The following is an 8,758-nucleotide window of genomic DNA, read 5'->3' as shown; positions in this document are numbered from 1 at the left end:
AGCGTTCCAATAGACTTTGGAACTTTTGAAAGGGGAGCACGAATATACAATTCCCTCAATTCTAGAGGTGCCTGCAATGTACATTAATAAAGTGGGTTCGACACTGTAAATGTGAACATTCTGGCATTGTGGTATGCGAAGACAATTCTCAAGTGCAAGCAATTTTTATAATTTGGAGAAAAACAAAACAAAAATCTGTTTCAAAGAAAAAAGAAAAGATTACCTGAGATTTATGTTGCCACAGTGTTTGCAGGTGGCTCACCTTCTGTATATATAAAACTCGTAAAGTATTTAGTGAAATCCCGGAAGGTAAGGACGAGTACGGTCAATTCTCCCAGCGGAGATATATTAGTTGTGGTAACTGCCCAGCCCGTAATAGGCGTTCAACAAAATAACCTTCAACCCTAAGCAGCTTTAAGCTGGTTAGGTTGAAGCTGTCCGCAAGGGTTTCCAAAGATTGTTCAGAGACATTTCCGTGAACCACGCTAATTCCACGCACCTGAATTGATCACCTCGAACTATTAGAAACAAGATGGTCAATCTTGCAAAGTTGTAATACTTCAAAACTTCAAAGGATTAACGCAACTTTATTTTGAAGCCCATTGAAATCTACAAAATACTTACAGGAGATCGCGTAGAAAGATTATGAAGAAAGCTGTCAGTCAACCACCAAAGCCGAAGCTCAGGAGTTTCCTTTGTGAGATCTCTGCCAAGGTCTCTAACCTGGTCGTGCATTCTTATACAGTTTTCACTGTCGACCTCGACAATGGATCTGTTCTCTAGGTTACGAAGACCCAGCCATCCTTCCCAACCGGATCCGTCCAGTATTCTGATGACGGTATCCCTGTGTTCTCCAATGAAAAAACAGGCAATGTCTAAGAATATTTGTTTTTCCTCTTTATCCAAGGCGTCATAACTAATTTTAAGTGTGCTTTGAATATCGCTGGGAAGTATTTTGGAGGTTTTGTGCAATTGCGCTCTCCAATATTCTAAATCATATTGTCCACAAAGAAGGGCTCCAAGCACTTTCTAAGAGATAAGGGCAACCCATTGCAGATATCCAAAAACTTTTCCACCACGTCCTCAAGTCCCAACGCAGGACGAGGCTGACCAAAGGCATGGGAGCAAAAGAGTTCTTGCGAGTGCTCTCGATTTAGGCCTTTCAACGTGTAGATAGAGGACTCTGCGATCCCTGAGCTTGTGAGCACGTCTTTATTGCGAGTTGTAATTAAAATTAAGCTTCCTGGATGAATAGTATCTTTAAGTGGGGAAAATAATGCATCTAGTTGATTAATATGATTAACATCGTCTAAAACTATGAGAGCATGGTTAGAAAAAGAGATATGCCTTTTGAAGGCCCAACCTTCATAAATGTTGTTTATATGTACATTCGAGAGACTCAAACGGTTAAGAAGGTTGTTGGGAATTTTCTGATAAATTCCAAAACAAAATTAACTGAACAGAACAGAGACTGATGTTCTGTTTTTAAAACACAGGCTAAAAATTGTTTTGCTGAGGACAGAGTTTCAGCAACACAATTTTTTTTTTCTATTCATTAACAGAAAACCAATTGTTACATAAATCATCTTCCTCACACAGAGGGATTTCACAACTGCTGTTACAAAAACATCTTCCTCTTAACAGAGGGATTTCAACCAGGGAACGCTTTAAATGCAGTTCCAAGAAAAACTTTCACTGTCTCTCATAAAAAAGAAATTACTCTGTCTCAGCTGTATATTTTTACACTGCTGTGTGTAAAAACAAAACACTCTGTTTCTGCTGAAAAACAACACACTGTTGTGTACATTTGCACTGCTGCATTTTCACATTACATTTCAACAAAACAACATCAACATACCATACGCGCTGTTGCGTATATATTTTCTCAACAAAACAAATTACATTACGCTGTTGCGTATACCCCAAAGAAAACATTCACACTGCTGTGTGAAAATTCTTCACTTGTGCACTGATGCGTGCTTCCCTTTTCGTTTCAACAAACAACAACTCTCGCACTGCTGTGCCTCACTTGCATTTCATATGCAAACAACAAAAAACTACATTCATATTTACTGTGCTTCTACCCACTCTTTGACTCTACACTGCTGTGTAAAAAAAAAAAAACTTGCATATGCGCTGCTACGCATTCCACATTTCATATTCTCAATGAACAACACAAAACATTTCTTCATGTTGCTGCGTGTTCCCACTCATTTCTCAAACGAATACTTACCTTCACACTGCTTACATTCGCACTCTTGTGCTTCTCCTTCTTTCTATCATGCTGCTGCCCCTCTCTTGCATTTCGTGCTCTCAACGAACTAAAACATTCACGCTGCTGCGTGTTTCATTTCAATCTCTCAACAAAAGGCATTACCCTTGCGCTGCTGCGCATACCCTGTTTGTTTTCTCAACAAAAAATAATTACAATACACACTGCTACGTATATTGCATTTCACATATGCAACTAACACAAAAACATAATAGGACAATGCAGTTTTTCTTGCCATACTCCCGTGTAATAAAAAACTAATAAAATTAAAATCTTTACCAACGATTACGACTGCAGTAAATTTCATTAAAGTGCTTTACTGACAGAACGGCGGTCAAACAAAAAAAACTTTCATTTCACGCAAGTCATGGTGCAGACTTGTGCACAGCCCTGGCTTCAATCGACGGTGGACAACATTGAATTCAATCGGACGGTTGCAATCGATATCGCACGGACTTTTCTGACTGATCTTTATGCTCCGATGAAAAGCTGTTTTGGAACAGTGGCTCCGGGCACGTGTCAGCAGCTGATTGTATCGCTGCCATTTGAGGAAAAACCACCATTGCGAGAAAGGCAGTGCGATGGACTCCATGGCGGTTTTCTGAAAACTACGCTGTGGTCGCTGTCGCTCCATGGCAGTTGAAATTACAATTTCAACACTCCCCTTTAATTTCAACTGCTGGGTTATCAGTTATACCCAGACATTTCATCAAAAAACTCAAAATTTTTTCAAAATTTTTCTGCCTATTCGTATCCGCTTTCCTTTCATCGCTCTCACTGTTGTGCTCAGGCACTCCAATCATGTAATATCCTCTCTCTCTGCCTCAAGCAAGATTTCCAATCTTTGCATCTCCAAGCTATCCTGCAACTTTTTTTTTTTTTTTTTTTATCTACTCTTATGGCAGATTTAATTCTATATCTTTTCCCTATAAGAAGATCTTCATCAAAGAATGACTGTTAATATAGTTCAGCAATAATGATCAAGAATTACAGGCTCCCCCTAACTGTATGCATCGTCTCCTTTTGGCAGAATCTTCTAAAAAAAAAACTTAGATTGGCTAGGGAGCTCAAGGGACTTTTGGACTGTATTTCCTTCCTTCTCCATACTTGTGTAACTTTTTTCTTTTGCATGGTTCTAGCTTGTGTAAGATCCCATGTTAAGTTACAATCACGTGCCATATGACTAATGTTATGACATTTGAAGCATTCTACATTGTTCATGAATAAGATTTCATGATTTCTTCTTGTAAAATTGTTTCTTGGAGGTTGTCGGAGATTATAACATCTATCTCTATGAGATGCTTTACAGTCTTTTGCCATATGACCAAAGTTTGAACAACAATAACAATAACCAAAAAATGAACTTTGGTACCTGGGAGATGGAGGTTTCCATGATGTACTTCTGAAGCCTTTCTGCCTTGAAATCCTTTAATGATAACCATTGCCTCTTGCCTCTTTGACATCATCTACATTTCTTTTTGGAGCTGGTTTTCTACTTGGAGCAAGATTTTTTCTTGGAATAGGAGTTCTTCTATTGTAGCCTTGATTTTTCTCCTTGCCTTTGCTGGAACTAGGAGCATCACAATTTCTTTCTGGCTTCTTCACATCTCTTTTGCTTAAAGCATTTTCATTCTTGTTTGAGGGTTCACCTGCATACCCTAGTCCTGATTTATCAGATGGACATCTGTGATAGCTGAGCATGTCATCCAAGGCTTGAGAGCTCTTCATGATTTTGTTCATCCCTTCAACCTTTTTTCTGAGGAGGACAATCTCTTCTTCCAATCTTTCATACTCATTATTCTTCTTTGCAAGTTGTTCCTCAGTTTCTTCCTTGCTACGAGTAGCTTCAGCCGCTACTATTTTAAGGGAGATGATATCTCACGTCATTTTGAAGATTTCTTCATTCTTTGCTTAACTGCTCTCCATTTTCTTCTTAGCTTCTTGTGCCTATTCCCTGGCTTCTTGTAATTGAGACTTAAGGGAGGAGACCTCTACTTTGTACTGACCAATCTCTTCTTCAAGTTTGTTCACGCTCTTGTGCCTTTGTTCAAGTTGACTTGACAAGGTATTTTCTTGCTTCTTTGCTTTATTCAATTGATTTGTCATGGATATGACTTCTTCATGATGCTTCTTTTGCTTTGATGAAATTCCTTCTTAAGCTTGACAAGCTCTTCATCCCTTTCTTGTACTTGAAGCTTGATGAGGTCAACTTTCTTCCTTGTTTGATCTTGGTTACCAACTGGAGCTATCTTCTTAAGTGCCTCAATTTCCTTTTTCAAATTGTTAATCTCTTCCATGGCAGCCATAAGTTGAGCGAGGAGTTCTTCTACAAAGTCCTTTTCATTCTTTTCATCTTCTAGGTCTGCTTCAGCCTTGATGTCATCATTCTCATTTTCAGCTTTTATGATGGGTTCAGGATCTCCCTTTTGATTGATGGTCATGGTCAGTGCTCCTTTTGAGTGAAGGTCATGAAGTTTGTCCCATATATCCTTTGCTAATGAATGTTTTCCTAGATTCTTCTTTACAGAATCAGGTAGCCCACTCAAGATTGTCTTTGCTGCTTTTGCATTGTACTCCTTGGATTCTTTATCCATCCTGCTATCATTAATCACTAATTCCCAAATTTTAATCCCTTGAGACTGTAAGAAAGTCCTCATTTTCACTTCCCATATATAAAAGTTCCCATTGAGCCTTGGAGCCTCAAATAGAATGCTTTCAAATTGATTGTCTTCTATTTTAGTAGTAGAGGGAGACGCATCCTTAAGAGGATTGGAGACTTTCTTCCTTGACCTCGCCATTTGACTGTGTATTAAAATAACTGACTGTGTATTTTAAAATCACTAACTGTCCTCAACAGTAACACAAAAACTAGCTTGAGAAATACCTTGGATTTTTCACTGAGTCTTCACTCTGCTGGAGAACCTGCTGCAGCAAAAAATCCTTTCTTCAGCTTCTTTGACCCCTTCAAAGAGCCTAGACAAACTCTGATACCACTGTTGGGAATTTTCTGATAAATTCCAAAACAAAATTAACTGAACAGAACAGAGACTGATGCTCTATTTTTAACACACAGGATTTTAGCACAGGGAAGCTAAAAATTGTTTTGCTGAGGACAGAGTTTCAGTAACACAAAAAAAATTTCTATTCATTAACAGGAAACCAACTGTTACATAAATCATCTTCCTCACACAGAGGGATTTCACAACTGCTGTTACAAAAACATCTTCCTCTGAACAGAGGTATTTCAACCAGGGAACGCTTTAAATGCAGTTCCAAGAAAAACTTTAAGTCTTTCATAAAAAAGAAATTACTCTGTCTCAGCTGTATATTTTTACACTGCTGTGTGTAAAAACAAAACACTCTGTTTCTGCTAAAAAACAACACACTGCTGTGAACATTTGCACTGCTGCATTTTCAGATTACATTTCAACAAAACAACATCAACATACCATGCACACTGCTGTGTATATATTTTCTCAACAAAACAAATTACATTACGCTGTTGCGTATACCCCAAAGAAAACATTCACACTGTTGTGTGAAAATTCTTCACTTGTGCACTGATGCGTGCTTCCCTTTTCGTTTCAACAAACAACAACTCTCGCACTGCTGTGCCTCACTTGCATTTCATATGCAAACAAAAAAAAACTACATTCATATTTGCTGTGCTTCTACCCACTCTTTGACTCTACACTGCTGTGTAAAAAAAAAAAAACTTGCATATGCGCTGCTGCGCATTCCACATTTCATATTCTCAATGAACAACACAAAACATTTCTTCACGCTGCTGCGTGTTCCCACTCATTTCTCAAATGAATACTTACCTTCACACTGCTTACATTCGCACTGCTGTGCTTCTCCTTCTTGCCATCACGCTGTTGCCCCTCTCTTGCATTTCGTGCTCTCAACAAACTAAAACATTCACGCTGCTGCGTGTTTCATTTCAATCTCTCAACAAAAGGCATTACCCTTGCGCTGCTGCGCATACCCTGTTTGTTTTCTCAACAAAAAATAATTACAATACACACTGCTGCGTATATTGCATTTCACATATGCAACTAACACAAAAACATAACAGGACAATGCAGTTTTTCTTGCCATACTCCCGTGTAATAAAAAAACTAATAAAATTAAAATCTTTACCAACAATTACGACTGCAGTAAATTTCATTAAAGTGCTTTACTGACAGAACGGTGGTCAAACAAAAAAAACTTTCACTTCACGCAAGTCATGGTGCAGACTTGTACGCAGCCCTGGCTTCAATCGACGGTGGACAGCGTTGAATTCAATCAGACGGTTGCAATCAATATCGTGCGGACTTTTTTGACTGATCTTTATGCTCCGATGAAAAGTTGTTTTGGAACAGTGGCTCTGGGCACGTGTCAGTAGCTGATTGTATCGCTGCAATTCGAGGAAAAACCACCATTGCGAGAAAGACACTGCGATGGACTCCATTGCGGTTTTCTGAAAACTACGCTGCGGTCGTTGTCGCTCCACGGCAGTTGAAATTACAATTTCAACAAAGGTTACTCTGCAGGGAAAGCAAATTTCCTGATCTGACATTAGACAAGAAGCAAGATCGATCGTAATTTGACATCTCCCGATTGAATAATTCTTTGGCGATTGTCGTTTTTCCAATTCCGACAAGACCCGCAATTTCCACAATATTGGGCTTCCTGCTTTGCCGTTGCAGTGACACTGTGATGTCCACATCCTTTACTTTTTCAAACAGGCCAGTTGGATATTTAGCGACATTAAGAAGTGGTCTGCGAACTTTTTTCAGAACTTGTTCAACAACCTCATCAACAAGCAGCCCTTTGTCACTGAATAATATCCACAATAAATGTCTGGTAAGGAACGCCTACAAAAATATCGATATCCTTATTAATCCAGCAAATTAAAAGCTAAGAAGGGAGAAGCAAGGGTGCTCTTACCCATTACACGCCTTCAGGTAAATGCCGCTTGTGTCTGCTACAATAGAAAGGGCATTCCTCCATTTCTCAATAGTGTTCGAGTTATGCCGTGGCCTCTTTGTATTGGTTTGAGGATCTATTGTTGTCTTCTTTTCCAATATGCACAGGGCTCGAGCATACGCTCCATTTTCGTCCTCTTTACACAGAAGGATACACCAAAGTATGCTCAGGGCTCGAGCATAAACTCCATCTTGGTTCCGTGTCCACCGAAGTTCCCAAGGATTGACATGATAAAAGACGGGAATAATTGTTGAGCCCGACTCCAACATCAATACTAATTCGTTGAGACACCAACGAGATTCAACATATCTTGGAGAAAAGATCGCTACATGCACCGTGGAAGTTTGAATAGCCTCTTCGATTTGAGAAATCATGTTCTCTCCCTTTTGTAATTATGGCTGGTCCAAAAATACTCTTAATCCATGTTCTTTCAGGCGACGGTAGATATGACTGGCGAGGCCTTTCTTCACGTCAGGACCACGGTGGTTTATGAATACATCAAAAACATACCTGTAGCTATTGCCCTATGAGGTGGATGCCGAACATGTAGCGTCACCAACTGTTGTTAAGTTAATCATATTTGCCATTGGATATAGAATAACAAAGAAGCAATAACTAAAATGTGTTACAGATATTGGGGAATGTGAGCTCAACCTCTATATTTTCGACTGAATGATCTAGCAACTCCAATGAAGTTACCAGCTGCACCTTTGCTATTTTGTCTATGTATCAATACCTAGTTATTTAAACGATTGAATCCCTAGTGTATAAGGTTGCTTTCTGTAATTTTCAAGTCGCCAAGAAACACAAGAAACACTCGCCAACATAAAATTTGTTTATTGGTCCTTAGACATCAAAGTCTCAACGATTTGGTCGTTTTCTATTGGTGCCCACTACCCACTTCCTGCGAACCATCACACACCTTTTCGCCACAACTTTCCTAAAAGCAACTTTTCGAGTGTGAGCTTCCTGTGCACGGTAGAATGCAGACTATCACACTCCTTTTCGACACAACTTTCCCAAGAGCAACTTTTCGAGTGTGAGCTTCCTGTGCAGGGTAGGCAACTTTCCGAAAAGCAACTTTTCGAGTGTGAGCTTCCTGTGCACGGTAGGTAGAATCCGGACTATCACACACCTTTTCGCCACAATTTTCTCAAAAGCAACTTTTCGTGTGAGCTCCCTGTGCACGGTAGATGACATGATATGGAAGGGTTATGGCATCATTAGTAAAGGATTTACTAGCTCAAATGGTAAATCATAGTAGTCAGACAAATGCTCGTACATACTCATGTTCAGGATTTACTAGCTCAAATGGTAAATCCATTCTGTTTCAATATCTATTTTTTCTACACTAGCCAACCTTGGAGTGCGCCACGATGAATTCACAAGTTCTACACTAACACCCTATTATTGACTACTAACAACGCTATGAAATGAGGAGCGGGCCATGATGAAGTCACAAGTTCGTAACTAACCCCTTATTATTGACTACTAACAACACTGGGAAATGAA

General features: G+C 39.3%; 1 pseudogene; it reads right to left on the bottom strand.

Annotated features, from left to right (window-relative positions):
• Nucleotides 1-325: 325 nt before the first annotated feature.
• On the bottom strand, nucleotides 326-7,620 carry LOC149200763 (disease resistance protein RUN1-like; annotated as a pseudogene).
• Nucleotides 7,621-8,758: the final 1,138 nt, after the last annotated feature.

Source organism: Pinus tabuliformis, chromosome 2_1, assembly GCF_031772625.1.
Source record: "Pinus tabuliformis cultivar Carrire ecotype Pingquan chromosome 2_1, CPIR1, whole genome shotgun sequence".
Lineage (NCBI taxonomy): Eukaryota > Viridiplantae > Streptophyta > Pinopsida > Pinales > Pinaceae > Pinus > Pinus tabuliformis.
This window is presented reverse-complemented; position numbering and strand designations above follow the sequence as displayed.